Source organism: Pseudorca crassidens, chromosome 16 (genome assembly GCF_039906515.1).
Source record: "Pseudorca crassidens isolate mPseCra1 chromosome 16, mPseCra1.hap1, whole genome shotgun sequence".
In the NCBI taxonomy this organism is placed as follows: domain Eukaryota; kingdom Metazoa; phylum Chordata; class Mammalia; order Artiodactyla; family Delphinidae; genus Pseudorca; species Pseudorca crassidens.
In genome coordinates this window covers 11,980,821-11,997,817 of record NC_090311.1, presented here as the reverse complement: position 1 = coordinate 11,997,817, position 16,997 = coordinate 11,980,821, and the positions used below count along the sequence as shown (strand labels likewise).

General features: G+C 46.6%; 1 protein-coding gene and 1 non-coding gene across 4 annotated transcripts in view; both read left to right on the top strand.

Moving 5' to 3' along the window:
- Nucleotides 1–16,997, top strand: part of GRK5 (G protein-coupled receptor kinase 5) — a 224,604-nt gene that overhangs the window by 25,107 nt on the left and 182,500 nt on the right. The window lies entirely within an intron of this gene.
- TRNAR-UCG (transfer RNA arginine (anticodon UCG)) lies at nucleotides 5,093–5,165 on the top strand. The gene has a single exon. It is a non-coding gene; the product is annotated as a tRNA-Arg (tRNA).

Genomic DNA, 16,997 nt, shown 5'->3' with positions numbered 1-16,997 from the left:
CTCAAGAATTTGGTAAAGTTGTAGGATACAAAATTAATGCACAGAAATCTCTTGCATTCCTATACACTAATGATGAAAAATCTGAAAGAGAAATTAAGGAATTCCTCCCATTTACCATTGCAACAAAAAGAATAAAATACCTAGGAATAAACCTACCTAAGGAGACAAAAGACCTGTATGCAGAAAACTGTAAGACACTGATGAAAGAACTTAAAGATGATACCAACAGATGGAGAGATATACCATGTTCTTGGATTGGAAGAATCAATATTGTGAAAATGACTCTACTACCCAAAGCAATCTACAGATTCAATGCAATCCCTATCAAATTACCAATAGCATTTTTTGCGGAACTAGAACAAAAAAATCTTAAAATTTGCATGGAGCCACAAAAGACCCCGAATAGCCAAAGCAGTCTTGAGGGAAAAGAATGGAGCTGGAGGAATCAGACTTCCTGAGTTCAGACTATACTACAAAGCTACAGTAATCAAGACAATATGGTACTGGCACAAAAACAGAAACATAGATCAATGGAACAAGATAGAAAGCCCAGAGATAAACCCACGCACCTATGGTCAACTAATCTATGACAAAGGAAGTAAGGATATACAATGGAGAAAAGACAGTCTCTTCAATAAGTGGTGCTGGGAAAACTGGACAGCTACATGTAAAAGAATGAAATTAGAACAATCCCTAACACCATACACAAAAATAAACTCAAAATGGATTAGAGACCTAAGTGTAAGACCACACACTATAAAACTCTTAGAGGAAAACATAGGAAGAACACTCTTTGACATAAATCACAGCAAGATCTTTTTTGATCCACCTCCTAGAGTAATGGAGATAAAAACAAAAATAAACAAATGGGACCTAATGAAACTTGGAAGCTTTTGCACAGCAAAGGAAACCATAAACAAGACGAAAAGACAACCCTTAAAATGGGAGAAAATATTTGCAAATGAATCAATGGACAAAGGATTAATCTCCGAAATATATAAACAGCTCATGCAGCTCAATATTAAAAAAACAAACAACCCAATCTAAAAATGGGCAGAAGACCTAAATAGACATTTCTCCAAAGAAGACCTACAGATGGCGAGGAAGCACATGAAAAGCTGCCCAACATCACTAATTATTAGAGAAATGCAAATCAAAACTGCAATGTGGTATCACCTCACACCGGTTAGAATGGGCATCATCAGAAAATCTACAAACAACAAATGCTGGAGAGGGTGTGGAGAAAAGGGAACCCTCTTGCACTGTTGGTGGGAATGTAAATTGATACAGCCACTATGGAGAACAGTATGGAGGTTGCTTAAAAAACTAAAAATTGAATTACCATATGATTCAGCAATCCCACTACTGGGCATATACCCAGTGAAAACCATAATTCAAAAAGACACATGCACCCCAATGTTCATTGCAGCATTGTTTACAATAGCCAGGTCATGGAAACAACCTACATGCCCACCGACAGACGAATGGATAAAGAAGATGTGGTACATATATACAATGGAATATTACTCAGCCATAAAAAGGAACGAAACTGGGTCATTTGTAGAGACGTGCATGCATCTGGAGACTGTCATACAGAGTGAAGTAAATCAGAAAGAGAAAAACAAATATTGTATGTTAGCGCATATATGTGGAACCTAGAAAAATGGTACAGATGAACCGTTTGCAGGGCAGAAATTGAGACACAGAAGTAGAGAACAAATGTATCGACACCAAGGGTGGAAAGCTGTGGGTGGGTGGGGGTGGTGGTGTGATGAATTGGGCGATTGGGATTGACATGTATACACTGATGTGTATAAAATTGATGACTAAGGGGCTTCCCTGGTGGCGCAGTGGTTGAGAGTCCGCCTGCCGATGCAGGGGAAGCGGGTTCGTGCCCCGGTCCGGGAAGATCCCACATGCCGCGGAGCGGCTGGGCCCGTGAGCCATGGCCGCTGAGCCTGCGCGTCTGGAGCCTGTGCCCCGCAACGGGAGAGGCCACAAAAGTGAGAGGCCCACGTACCGTAAAAAAAAAAAAAATTGATGACTAATAAGGACCTGCTGTATAAAAAAATAAATAAAATAAAATTCGAAAATAAAAAGTGAAAACTGGAAGTTTTGGCAATATGAAATAAGAGTTTTTACGTAGCAGCATCTGTCTACAGTTGTATATTGGTTGTCTATTTTGGGGCAAGGTTTCAGGCTCTACATTTCACCATAGACCCCACTATTCCCTCTTGCCTCCTACCAAGTCCCCTTTACTCATTTATGTCACCTGACCAACCCCCAGTTTGGGACCCCTGTCCTTTTCCATAATATATTTGCCTTGAAAACTTTAAGTTATATAATAAAAACAAGTTCTTTTTTTTTTTTTAAAAAAACAGTTTTTGCAGGCACAGGGTTCACTTAAAACATAATTTCAGCAGGCACAGATATTGTTCATTTAATGCTGAGAACTGGCAAGAACGCTGTGTGAATACTTAGCAGTCGAAATGTGTTGGAGTGAAGGCCATGGCAGGCATTATCTGGAGTCTCCAGTATACTGAATGGAAGGGCTTCCTTCAAGGAAACAAAAAGTAACACACAAAGCTAAGTGACAGCAGCAGTGTTCAAGGGGAAACCCTTAAACTTCTGGGATACTGAAGGAGGTGGGGAGCCGGGGAAGGCAGGTGGAAGGGGAGAGACCCTCCCATCAGCTTCTCCCACTCCCCATGGGAACATTCCACGACAAAGGAAATGGAAGCAAGTGAGCTGGGAAATACCCAAGCTGAAGCTCCAAGGATGCTGTTTACAAGTTCTTACAGGAAAGACTATTATGGGCGAGCTCTTAATGGGTTGTCTGTCTGTCAAGGGAAGAGAGGCTGGGGTGGGGGAGGGCTGGAGTTAAGATGGAAATGGCTCAAGCACTGAATCTTGCATTTCCTGTCTTTCCATTTGCAATCTGCCTGGGGATTAAAAGGCCAGGAGGGGAGCTTGCTGAGCTGGGAGGAAGGGGGATCTCTGTGTGTGTGTGTGTGTGTGTGTGTGTGTGTGTTCCTTTTTCATGTCCTGAGTATTTTCTGGGTGCAGAGAGGACTTTCTGGCCTGCAGAGGAGAGGATGCCCCTTATAGTGGATGGAAGCTGCCCAGATGACAGGCTGGAAGATCAGATGTTATTGCTTTCCTGGGTGGAGGGTGAACTGGAAGGAGAGGTGCCTAGCCCTGAAGATCACAGTGAAAATTTGGACTAGCTCACCCTGGGGAGGTGGCACGATTTCCTCTGAAGTTTTAAAATAAAGGGCAGAGATTCGATTCCACCTGGAATGATGGGTGTGGCCGTGCCTGGCGGCTGGGATGGACACAATGATCTTCCCAGCCCTCTTTGTTCTGGGACTAGACACCCCACTCCTCACCGCCTGAGAAAATTCGGGGACTACAAAGGTTTAGTCGCAGCACATTAGAGTTACTGCTAGAAAATAAAGATCCTTAAAGCTGGATCCTTTGGCTTCTTGGGCAGCAAACAGAGAAACACCTCCCTTCTGTTAGACACTCAAGCTCCAGTGTCATAGAGCAGAGTGAAGAGAATCTTCTTCTTTATTTAAAAGTGGACTGCATGGCGGATGACTATTCCAGGGCCCGACATTAAATAACCGAATGCAGTTTGCTGTCTGGAAGTGGTTCGCCACGTTCTCCTGGGCCCCGTCGAGAAGTGGTGACCCCTGCAAAGAAGGGTGATAATGTGGCCAGTGTTAGGATTCATAGTGTCCCCTTTCATTCTTAAAAGGGTCCCTGTTTGGACAATAAGTTACATCGTCACTTTACCGTGAAAGAGCAGAAGACACTCAGTAGAAAACTTTGTTTGGGGAGGCAATGTTGAAACCAAGCCATTTGAAAAACATGATTTTCCACTTAAAAATATATATAGGGCTTCCCTGGTGGCGCAGTGGTTAAGAATCTGCCTGCCAGTGCAGGGGACACGGGTTCGAGCCCTGGTCCGGGAAGATCCCACATGCCGTGGAGGAACTCAGCCCATGCGCCACAACTACTGAGCCTGCACTCTAGAGCCTGCGAGCCACAACTACTGAGCCCGTGTGCCTAGAGCCCATGCTCCGCAACAAGAGAAGCCACCCAATGAGAAGCCCACGAAACACAACGAAGAGTAGCCCTGCTCGCCGCAACTAGAGAGAGCCCGTGCGCAGCAACGAAGACCCAACGCAGCCCCCCCCCAAAAATATATATATTTATTTCTTTTTTGTAAAATCTAAATGATGTCTGCAACCTTCAGAGCCTGACTTCTTGCTCGAAAGAGAGGAAGGAAGATTTGTTATTGAGAAAGCTCATTGACTAAAACCAAACAGAAAAACAAACAAACAAATAAAAAACAAAAAACCCCAAGGAGAATGAAGTAAAGGAACCTGGAGCTTCCTCATCAGAGGCCTGAACCATGCAGGGGCTGCGGGGGCTGAAAGGGGGCTTGTAGCAGCCTTCTGTCCATGTGGGCAGACGCCTCAGAAGCAGGGCCTTCTGTCCACGTGGGCAGACCCCTCGGAAGCAGGGTTTTGAAAGGAAAGAGGATGCAGAGAGGTTCATGACTTGATGCTGGCCAGCTGGAACATCCAGGATGCAGATGCCCAGGCCACAGGGCCCTGAGGTCAGAGGGAGCAGGCTGGTGCCAGACTCTCAGCCCTTTGCTGGGGCCACTGGTCCATCTGTGACCACGGTTGATTGCAAGAGTGTGGGTTAGGGATTGAAAAACATCTGGGCTCTAGACACTTCTGTTAAAAGATAAACTGAGGGATATTAAAAATTTTAAGGGTTCATTGGAGCAAAAATCAGTTCCCATCGGGCAGTGCCAAACCAGAAGCAGTTAGGAGTATTCCACTGACTGGGGGCTGGGGGGACTTATATAGAGAAACTGCGAAAGCAAAGAAAGGAAATGATTCAGTTGACTGAAGTGTAAAGCCCAGTTGGCTCTTTGTGATTGGTTGTCCTTAGCCTTTTAATTTCGTAACCTCGAAGCACTTACAGGCTTAGATTTTGGTTGGTTTATGTAGGCTGCCTCAGCCTAACCACCTCCTTCTTAATTAATGCAACACCAAAAAAAACAAAAAGGACTTCCCTGGCGGTCCAGTGGTTAGGGCTCTGCACTTCGACTGCAGGGGGCACAGGTTCGATCCCTGGTCAGGGAAATAAGATCTCGCATGACGCGCAGCGCGGCCAAAAAAATAAAAAAAATCAATGCAGCACTTCCTAGGCGGGGTGACCTATACCGAATCATTCTCTTGGTTTCCTCACCTATAAACTAGGGATGGTACCACCACCTATTTCCAGGGCTTCTGTGAGAACAAATGGAGGAGGGCAAGGCTGGGCTGGGCCATGCCAACCTGAGGGGTTGGCCTGTGGTCCGTTTGTGGTCACAAGGAGGGCTCTTTCCTGTGGGCAAAAGGGAGTAGTAACCCTCGAGCAACTTCGCTTTAGGGCCATGTGACAGGTGGCCTACAGTGCACTCTCTTCCCAGCCCTGTCAGCGGCTGACGGGTCCAATGAGGCTTCGCCAAAATGTAGCTTTCCTAACACGGGTCTTTCTTCAAATTCCGTCCTACGCTGCTGACCACACACTTCTCTGGGAGCGTCTTTTGCCAGAATGAAGCTGGCGTAACTGTAGAAAGAGGCAGTGTTATATATACATGATTGTGAAAAATGCTGTAGTGACTGGCACTTAGGAAATATTCATTCATTCATTTAATTTATCCACCAACAAACAGGCACTGAGCCCTGCTCTGGTCCCAGGCACTGGGGCGACTGGGGTAGCCTGGCAGACATGGTCTCTGCCTTGATCTGGAACTTGCCTCCTTGAGGGAAAAGCTTTCAAATAACACAAGTAACTTACACTCTGTTAAAGAAAAAAATAAAGACTAAGAGACCAAAGATTTAGCACTAAGTGGGAAAGTTTTACTGCTTAGTGGGGAATCCGACAGCGTGGAGTCTTGGATGTGGGGGACGAGGTCTAGGCAGGGGAAGGGTTGCTGTCGGGCTTTCATAGCTAAACGCCCACAGGCTGTAACTCATTGACACCAGGAAGATAGCCTCGTGAGCCTTGGTGCCCAGGCAATACCTGGGCTTGTTGGTTAGGTGGGCACCTGGCTGATTGGAGGTGGTCTCCTGCATGACAGGGGCTGCCCATGGCATCATGGTACTCTGCCGGTTGTGTCTTGTGCCGTGTGCAAGATTTGTGGAGTCTGGACTGTGGCACCCAGTGGGGTCTGTGTTGTAGCAGTAGGCTGGGTAGCCAGGTCAGGTTTGTCCCATCTGATGGGTTATATACCCATTAAAGGTGAAAATTCTTAAGATAATGCAGAAACATGGAAAATAATCTGTGAACTCTTACTGCAAGGAGTAGAACATGAAAAGATCACAACTGCAGTACTCAGAAATCCTTGGGTAGCAAGTGACAGAAATGCAAATCTAACTAGCTTAAACAAAAATGAGAATTTGTGGCCTCATGTATCTGGGAATCTAGCGTATTGTTGGATTTCTGGGTCCAGGATTCAAACAATGTCCCTGGGGTTCTTTCTGTCCCTCGCAGCTCTGCTGGTCTCTCCTCCACTTAATTCTTGGCTGCTCAGGGGGTCCCATAGCAGCCCTCTTAGCAACCGCAGTGCAAAGAGAGCATCTTTTTGGAAAAGCAGCCGGAAAGTCCTGGAAGATACACTTTTTGGTAGCACGGTATCTCTTGCCTGCCTGATGCCTGGAGTGGAGGGAAGGAATGATGGCAGGGGGTCAGGTTGAATGGCTGTCGGAGGAGGGGAGGAAGGAGGGCCACAAAGTGAAAACCACGACTGTCCACCCCAACTGTTTAAGAATAGGCACCTCCTGGTAGTGCCAGAGACTCCTCAGTAACTTGTAGTCCTGGGTGGTAGGAGCTTGGGTTTTAAAGTCGTTTCCAGTCACAAAAATCACAGTGTTTAAAGAGAACAGTCTGACTCAGAATTGTCCTTCCTGTTACATTATGATTGGGGCCAAAATAGACATTTGCGTTTAAGCCTTGATCCTGTATACCAGGGTTTAGCAAACCTTTTCTGAAAAGGGCAGATAGTAAATATTTTAGGTTTGTGGCCTGGGTGGCCTCTGTGGTACTACTGAACTTGACCATGGTAGCTTGAAAGCAGCCATAGCCTATGCCTAAACAAATGAACGTGGGCCACATTTGGCCCACAGGCATTATCTTGCTGACTCCTCATATAGATGTCTGAAAATCTTGTATTCAAATAGGCTATAAAACATTGCTCTGAAGTAAACTGTATGTTTGCAAACCACATATCTGATAAGGGATTAATATCCCCCCCAAATAAGGGACTCCTAGAGCTCAATAGCAAAAAACCAAATAACCCAATTAAAAAAAAGGCAAAGGACTTGAATAGACATTTCTCCAAAGAAGACATACAAATGGCTGACAAGTATATGAAAAGATACTCAACATCTCTAATCATCAGGGGAGTGCAAATCAGAGCCATAGTGAGATAATACTTCACACCCGTTAGGATGGCCGTTATCAAAAAACAAAAAATAAAAAGTGTTGGCGAGGATGTGGAGAAACTGGAACCCCTGTGCCCTGTTGATGGGAATGTAAAACAGTGCAGCTGCTGTGGGAAACAGTATGGAGGGTCCTCAAAATATTAAAAATAGAACTACCATATGATAGCAATTCCACTCCTGGGTATTTATCAAAAAGAATTGAAATCAGGATCTCAAAGAGATGTTTGCACACCCATGTTCATTGCAGCATTATTCACTATAGCAAAGAGATGGAAGCAACCTAAATGTCCTTTGACAGATGAATGGATTAAGAAAATGTGGTGCGCATGCGCGCGCGCACGCGCGCACACACACACACACACACACACACACAGGTATATTATTCAGCCTTAAAAAAGAAGGAAATCCTGCCACATGCGACAGACAACGTGGATGAATCTTGAGAACGTTATGCTAAGTGAAATGAGCTCTTCACAGAAGGACAAACACTGTATGATTCCACTTATATGAGGAAACTGAAATAGTCAAACTGATAGAAGCAGAAAGTAGAGTGGTTACCATGAGCTGGAGGGGAGGAGGGCAATGCGGAGTTGCTGTTTAATAGGTATAGAGTTTCAGTTATGCAAGAATAATTCTAGAGATCTGCTGTACACATTGTGCCTATAGTTAACAATAAACAATACTGTATCGTGCACTTAAAAGTGTAAGAGGGTAGGGGCTTCCCTAGTGGTCCAGGGGCTAAGACTCTGCGCTCCCAATGCAGAGGGCCCGGGTTCGATCCCTGGTCAGGGAACTAGATTCCACATGCGGCAACTAAGAGTTCACATGCCACAACTAAATATCCCGCACGTGGCAACGAAGATCCTGTGTGCCGCAGCTAAGACCTGGCGCAGCCAAAAAAAAAAAAAAAATAGTGCCACAATGAAGGTTGGGGTGAATGTGTCTTTAAAACAAGAGTAAGAGGGTAAACATCATAAAAAAAAAAAACTATATCGGGGCTTCCCTGGTGGCGCAGTGGTTGAGAGTCCGCCTGCCGATGCAGGGGACACGGGTTCGTGCCCCGGTCCGGGAAGATCCCACATAACGTGGAGCGGCTGGGCCCGTGAGCCATGGCCGCTGAGCCTGCGCGTCCGGAGCCTGTGCTCCACAACGGGAGAGGCCACAACAGTGAGAGGCTTGCGTACCGCAACAACAACAACAACAACAACAACAACAACAACAACAAAAACTATATACCTAAAGTAGATTGTATAACAGTTTATTTTCTGTTCCTAATGTGGTGGGAGAACATTTGGAAAACATAAAATTGATCCCACCACAAAAGCAAGGAATTAGAATTGCCCTGTTCAAAGGGGCAAGTGATGATCCATCTCGGATCAGTCAGCTGAAGAAATCAGTCATGGCCACATCGGAAGAGACGATGTCTGAAGGCTGCAAGATGGCTGGCTGGGTTCAAATGCTGGCTAGGATAGCTCTTCTTGCCAGTTTTAGCAATTCATACGGTTGTGTCACGGATTTGAGACTAGCATGGCATGCCTAGTTGAGGTTTAAAGCTCCCTCCTGGACCCTCCAAGCCAGGTGTTGCTCAGGATTAAAAACATTCATCGTTTGGTCAACTGAAGGCCCTCACAGCTCTGATGAGAATGTCACCTGCGTAGGACTGGGCTCCTCCCAGGTTTGCATTTTAGCACCATCAGAGTCTGCTTCAGCAGCTGCTGTTTTAATGGGCACAGAGGGAGTGGCTGAGGGCCTCATGGGGGTCTGTTCCAGATGAGAAAAGTCTGGGGTCCTGGGGTCAGAGTGGGATCTTGGACCTTCTTACGTTCTGCAGATGTGATTGCATGGCACGCAGAGGCAACCTGGAGTGCAGAGTCCATGTGACCGTCTTGGGGTATCCACTCCACGCCTCCTTCCGGGGCCAGGGAAAGGCAGAAACTCTGAGAACATTCCACTTGAATAAGATGCGTTTAATAAGAACAACGGGAAATGATAAACCTGGCTTGGGGAAAGGGAATGTGCTCTTTCATGTAAAACAAACCAAAAATGTGACTGTGGGAAGCATCCAAAAAATAAGATGACCTAGAGGCTGGATTTAAAAATTGGCACTGGGGGAAATCTCGTTTCCCCAGTCGATGACTCCCCCTTTAGCTGTGCTCATGCCAGCGGAGCAAACCAAAATAACTTCATAAATTAAAGTTTATGCAGGGAAGAAAGCTAGGCCTGGACTGTCACACACCAGATGAAAACCTTGACAGCTTTGTTTACAACCGACATCCTTGGTTTGAAGGTTAATGGTGTCTAGAGAAGGTTAGGTTGTACACATGTGCAATTAAAAAAAATCACTATTGATAGAGAGAGACATAGCTGTGTTTACTTACTATAGTTTATGCCACCTTTGTTGGCTTGTTTGTTTTCCCTTCTGGAAAGAATGTCTTTGTCCTTCAGTAATTAATTATAACCAGCCTTTGTTTAGATCCAAGTACATGGAAACTGCTCAGAGAGCTCAAAGTATGTCAGTAGTAGTGCCTTGTAACTAGGACCTCAATTTTTTTTTCCTTTCATTATGCAAGAAATAGAAGGATGCATTTGGGATGTAAAAGGTTCAAATTACAGAGCAGCATACATTCACAGGAGAGCTCAAAACTCCCCTCACCGCCACCAACCCGCCGCCCTCACTGCCCATGAGGTTTCCTGTTCTTTCTAGAACTGTTTCTTTATGTTCACTGTTTATATGTCCACCAATAAGTGTGTATTTATGTATACATAATATACACGATTACTTTTATTTTTAATACACGTATGGGGTCATGATGTATATATATTGACGGACAACTTGCTTTTTTCACTTCACGTGTCCAGATCTGCTGCTGGTCAGTCCATGTGTGCATGACTTTTAATGCTGCAACACATCTCATAATATGCATGCGTAACTTAATGAACCATTTATATATCCTTCCTTTTGCCGTTAAATGAAGTAATGAAGGCATGATATCACGACTGCCTTCTGGAGCTAGACTGCCTGGCTTTGAAATGGGACTTCACTTGAGGGGTCGGGGGTCAGGGGTGTACGACCCAGGGCGGGGTTGGCAAACTGCAGCCCTCTGGCCAAATCTACCCTCCTCATGTTTTTGTATGGCCCATGAGGCAAGAATGATTTTCTTATTTTCAAATGGTTGAAAAAGAAAATCAAAAGATAAATGTTTCCTGATACATGAAAATTATATGAGATTCAAACTTCAGTGTCCATAAATAAAGTTCTGTTGGAATACAGCCGTGCGCATGTGTTTACTGTTGGAATACAGCCATGCTCACGTGTTTACTGTTGTCTGGGGCTGCTTTCATGATGCGGCAGCAGAGTTGAATAGTTGTGACAGCAACCATCTGGTCCACCTAAAATATTTACCATCTGGCCTCTTACTGAAAACATTTGTTGACCCCTGACCTAGGGCAAATTACTAAGCTCTCCGTGTCTCCACTTTCTATACCGTAAAATAAAGATAATAAAACCTACTTTGTTCAAATATAGTTAAAAAAAAACACAAAAAAACAAGACCTACTTTGTAGGGTGAAGTTACTTATCTATATCAAATAAATATCACATGTAGATTATACCAGATTATAATGTGTCAAATGTATGTGTATAAATTACATGTGAAACATTTAGAACTCTTTAAATGCTTCATAAAGGTTGGCTACTATTATACCATCGTTATTATCATTATCATAACTCTGTGCACGTGTGCAGGGACATTGCAGACACCAGAAGTGGACTTGATGGTGGAGGGATGTTGGTGAGTGCTACCGAATTGCTTTCCAGAACAGCTTTACCAATTTTTGCTCCCAGGAGTCCCTGCCGTCCCACATTTCTGACCAGCTGGATAGGGACTCACGGAGTAGATTAAAAAAAACCGAGTCTGCAAAGAGTTGGGTCCTTTTGGGCTCCAAACACACTCTTGAGAGGCAGAATTTCCCCTCTGAGTGCTGTGCCCAGATCTCTGGGTCGACCGTGCCTGGAAAGGTGTCCCCTCCAATCAGCATGAACTCACAGTTGTTGAGTGAGGGCCTCCTCTGTGCTGAGCCCTGGGCCTGTACATTCTCATTTTAAGTTTTCACAGCCACCTCTATTTTCCAGATGAAAACTGATGGGCTCAGAGAAATTAACTTGCACAAGGTTCACAAAACTTTTGATGCCACTCCCTTACTTCCAGGAAGGGATAAGGAGGTGTCAGACTCTCCATCCGCTCCCCTCACTTTCCCAAATCCGCATCTTGATAACTGGGTATGAGCTACGTGGAAAATTGGCAGTGAGCTTCAAAGGGAGTGGCTTAGTCACGGCCGAGTTTATCTCCTCCCGTTCTAAGTAAAGAGAATTTGTCATAGCGTACGTTACTATATTTTTCATGCCCCAGTGTCACACTTTGTGCTGCTCAGTCATGCTGGGAATGGTGCAGTTCTAATAGATAACCCCCCGTTGGGTAAAATGGCTATTTTTAGGCGTCTCCCGGCGCTCCTGTGAGGGGCCTTTGCAATAGCATTTCTCATGTTCCATCAGCGGTCTGCAAAAACATGAAGCAAATTTACCCAGATATTGTTGACCTTGTACATGAGGGGAAGAATGTTTCTGGTTTTGTGTGTGTTTTCCCTGACGAACATTTGCATTCTTTCCTTCTTCACTTCTTATTTTTTCTCATACTGACATTAAGAAACAACAGAAGGCCACTTACCCCACAATTTAAAACTTGGGATCTTAACCTGTACAGACAGTTGTTCTCTATGAGGAATGTGAAACATTTGACAGAATTTCCTGAAGGAATGAAGAGCCACAATCCCTTGATTAAAACCACGTTACGACAGAAATCAGGCCATATCCAAAAGCCCCTGGCAGAGGGCTGCTTATTTAATCAGATGAAAAAGGTAGCGCAAGTTGGATGTTTATGGCATCACCAGGGCCTTTCTGTGATGCTTAAACTTTTTAAAGAACGTACTGAGAACTTCCTCTTAAAGCTGTCTCTGCTCTGAGTTATTTTCGCAAAGGCTGGCCTTCCTTCCTGCATCCCAGTGACTGATAGTCATGGTAATAGATGAAAAGCCCAAACTTCCATTCTGACAGGCTGTGAACTTTTATCTGAAGTTGTAATTGTCAGGCTCCCCGTGTTATTTTCTTGCTGTCTTATACAGCGATGATGAAAGGGGCCTGGGGAAAAGTAAAAGAAAAAGCCTTCCAGAAGGTATGTGCCTAAAACAGTGTTTGTCAGCCTTATCAGTATTGACATTTGGGGCTAGATAATCCTTTATTGTGGGGTTGTCCTGTGCACTGGAGGGTGTTTTGTTTGTTTTTTTAAAAAATTATTTATTTATTTATTTTTGGCTGTGTTGGGTTTTCATTTCTGTGCGAGGGCTTTCTCTAGTTGTGGCAGGCGGGGGCCGCTCTTCATCGCGGTGCGCGGGCCTCTCACTGTCGCGGAGCACAAGCTCCAGACGTGCAGGCTCAGTAGTTGTGGCTCACGGGCCCAATTGCTCCGCGGCGTGTGGGATCCTCCCAGACCAGGGCTTGAACCCGTGTCCCCTGCATCAGCAGGCAGATTCTCAGCCACTGCGCCACCAGGGAAGTCCTGGAGGGTGTTTAACAGCATCCCTAGATGCTAGTAACACTCCTGTAGTTACGACAGCCAAAAATGACTCCACACACTGCCAGGTGTCCCAGTGTTGAGAGCCACTGGCCTTGATCTTGGTGGTCTTGAACTTGCATCCTGCTCCTTTGCCCTGTGCATCTCCCACTTGCAGCTCTCCCATGAGCAGGAACCTGTTTTCTTCATCCTACCCTTACTGCCTTGAGATAGTGTTACATCTGGACAGGTGTGCCAAGCTCGCCCAGGCCCGGGAACCTGGAATAAGGCATTTCGCTTGAAGTGCTGCAGCCAGCACTCTCCCTGGCAGGTCCCTGTCGCTGCTTGTGCTGCAAGGTGTGCTGATGGGCAGGTGTGTCAGTAGTAAGACCGTCTTGGAGACAGGTGTGTGGAAGGGAAACTATCTGGTCGGTGTGGGGTGGAGCCTGGCAGCCCCAGCTTCTGGTCCTGATGGCGGGGGCAACTGATGGATCACCACGCTCTGCTCCCTGGCAGCCCAGGCCTGTGATAGACAGAGAGCTGCCCTGCTGTTTCCCCTTTTGGAATCTGAGAGATGGTGAAACTCCTGGGAGAGGCTTGGCTGGATCCCAGTGAGCGGGAACACAGCCCTTTCCCAGGGCCGAGGGGCGGGAGGTTCTATGAGTGCCTCTCTCTGGGACATATGGTTCCACCGGCCCCCAGAGCACCCAGATACCTGGGTGCAGTGGCTACACTGGGGCACTGGGGGAAGAGCACTGGTCCAGGAGTCACGTGGCCTGAGTTTGGTTTCCATTCTACTCCGAGTAGCAGTGTGACCTTAGGCAAATAGAGTCCTCCCTCTGTCCTCATGTTTCCCATAAAGCCACCTTCCTGTGTTCCTGTAGAACATTCTTCACTTCTGTTTTCTCCTGACTTACAGGCAAAGGTGGGATTGTTGACAGGTGGAATTGTGGCCTCATTGAATTTGCTTTTAGTTGTGAGTTCCTGACTAGTGGGGTTCAGTGAGGGGCTTGGGGGGGGCTCGTTCATTGTTTTTTGCCTCATGTTTATGGGGTCTTGGAGGAGAGCCCAATAAATAGCGTTTCTCTTTCCTGAAGAAATTGAGAGATGAGACCCTGGTTGCGGCTTTGAACTTTGGAACTTGTCCAGATTTATTTATCAAGTAAGTCATCTTCTTCCCCTGGAGCCAGTAAATCAAGTGTCCCAAAGGCCAGGAGTTTTTAGGGAAAGTGCTGGACATTGGAGGGCAAGGGTCATGGTCAGTGTGGACTGTGAATGCCCTGTCCTATGCCCGGTAGGGGATGCTGGCCTGGCTTTCCTTGACCATCTCATTGCTCCAGGCTGGTTTCAGACCCTGGCTTGTCCTGACCTGCTGGTGAGGGAGTACTGCTGTCATGTCCTTCTGAGCCTGGAGACAGCTCAGTGGTGACAGCGCAGGGACGACGCAGTGGTGTCCACACCACCCAGTGCCCCTCTGAGCTCAGTGGTAGAGCTCAGTAGTGGAGTAGATTACATTGGCCCTTGGTGGGATTCCCAAATTCCAAGGAAGAGCGTGGGGGATTGGGCCAACCATGAACTATCTCAGGTTCTGGGGTGCATCAGAAAACCTGCCACACCAGGTCGCTGATATCTGCTCCTCTCGGCGTCATGGTCTCCACAGCCCCCTGGACCCTGCCTTTGGAGGCCTGTGGAGGAGCGGGACAAGCCTGCACTCTGTGTTCCCCCTTTAACTGGAAGCTTGGAGTCCTCGAGGCAGCTGCTCTGTTTTATGTGTCCCATTGACTGAGTCCAAGCTCTGCGTGAGCCTGGTCCCCGAAGTGTGATGTGTGGCCTCTCCAAGGCTGGACCAGCATCCCGGCTCTGTCCCTGGCGCACACCCAGCTTGCTTGGAGGTCATATAGCTCACCATAAAAATGGTGTGAGTGGCCAGCTCTTTCTTCACTGTGGCTCTGGGCAGCCCAACCCAGCTTTAGGGTGGATGCGAGGCCTGAGAGTGAACTTCTTTGTGGATAATGACACAATTCCAGAAAAATGCAGCATCTCCCGGATCCAGCTTCTGGAGCTTGGCCTGGGGAGGGGGGCCTGGAGGAGTTTTCGTGTTTGGGCTCTTGGCGGTTCTTTGCCCCAGGGGGGATGTGTGTGTGTGCATGTGTGCATGCTTTTTCACAGGACACATTATTTTCAGATGCTTGTGTGGACAGTTTTTGGGAGTCCCCTGGGGAAAAGGAAAAAGTACAGAATGCTGTGACACCTGATGGAAAATATTATGCCTTAGTCAATGGAGCTGATGTGTCTCCTCTGACTCTTGCCTTTAGACTAAACCAAACCTCAGCCAGAAAGGATGAGGCACACATGGAGCCTTCTGGGCTGGTGACTGTCCCTCTGCAGTGGCACTAAAGCGCCTTGGAAAAATGCTTTCAGAACCATACAGTGCTTGAGTTTGGGGGAGGTGCCGAACGGTCATCTTGGCCAAATAACTCTTTTTAAAGGAAGAGGAAACTGAAGGCCAGGGAAGACCTACGACCCACCCAGGGTTGCACAACTAGAGCTTGAATCCTGTCTCTTGAAACCCAAAAGAAGGTTTTGTCTATCCTGTGCTACTCGAGTCTTCAGACATATATTGTGACAAGTTTTAGACAGGATTTTAATTTCCACTCTGGTCTCATTTGTTCAGTCACTCTGAGCATCACGCGTGCTCCAGGGACTGTGGACATAGAGGTGAGCAAGGCGGACCTGGTCCTTGTGCTCGGGGGGTTCCCAGTCTAACGGGGAAAACGGCTGTGAACAAGACACCACATGTGAGATGAGAGCAGAAGCAGAGTCCCAGCTCCAGGAATCACCCGTCACCCCCCAGACCCCACCTTCCATCCTCCAGGCCCTCTCTGCTCTTTGCAGAAAGGCTCTCAGTATCGGAGAATTTAGGGAACTTACTTATGGTCGGCATGGCCGGGTCGAGGCCTGTGGGTCTGGGGAGGTGACACCGGGCCGCAGCACACCCCTCTCCTCCCCACTCCCACCCCGACCCGTCCCCTAGCCTTCTGAGCCACTTTCCTTGGACTCTGGCCTAGTGGCTGTGTCTCTGGTTATGAGTGTTTGGCCTTTGAGCATATTCCTTTTCTTTCCTTTTTTAAAAAGATTGAGATATAATTCACATATCACAAAATTCACCATTTAAAGTGTACATTTCAGTGAATCTCAGTGTATTCACAATGTTGTGCAACCGTCAACACTATCTCATTCCAAAACAGTTTCATCCCAAAAGAAGCCCTACACCTGTGAGTAGTCACTCGCCATTTGCCCGTTACAGCTCCTGGCAATCTGTGTCCTCTCTTGCTGGACATTTCACATAAATCGATCATACAATATGTGGCCTTTTGTGTTGGGCTTCTTTCACTTAGTCTGACATTTTCAGGGTTCATCTATGTGGTAGCAGGTGTCAGGACCGCATTCCTTTTGGTGGCCGAGTAATATTCCGTTGGGTGGATGTATCACATTTTGTTTATGTATCTGTTGATGCCCCTTTCATTTTAACTCTAATCACAGCCTCCGATGTCTACTTGTGTTCTCTGGTGAGTGTTTGGAAGTTGTTTCTAATTTGTCTAATGGAAACTTTGGTCAACATTCTCCCCTTGGTAGGCTGGCTGTACTGGCCTAAGGAGAAGCTAAAGCAGTGATTCTGAATTGGGAAGGGGAATGTCCTCTCCCCCAGCTCCCCAAATCTGACATGACTCCCCCGGGGGCACTGTGACAGGTGGGAGTACGTCATATCTCGAGAGTGTTGGGGCAGAGTGGCTGAGTCCGTGGATGAGGGGATGCTGTAGATGGGCTGGGCTGCCTGACCAACTGGCCTGCATGTCTTTATTTACATCTCACCTGAGCT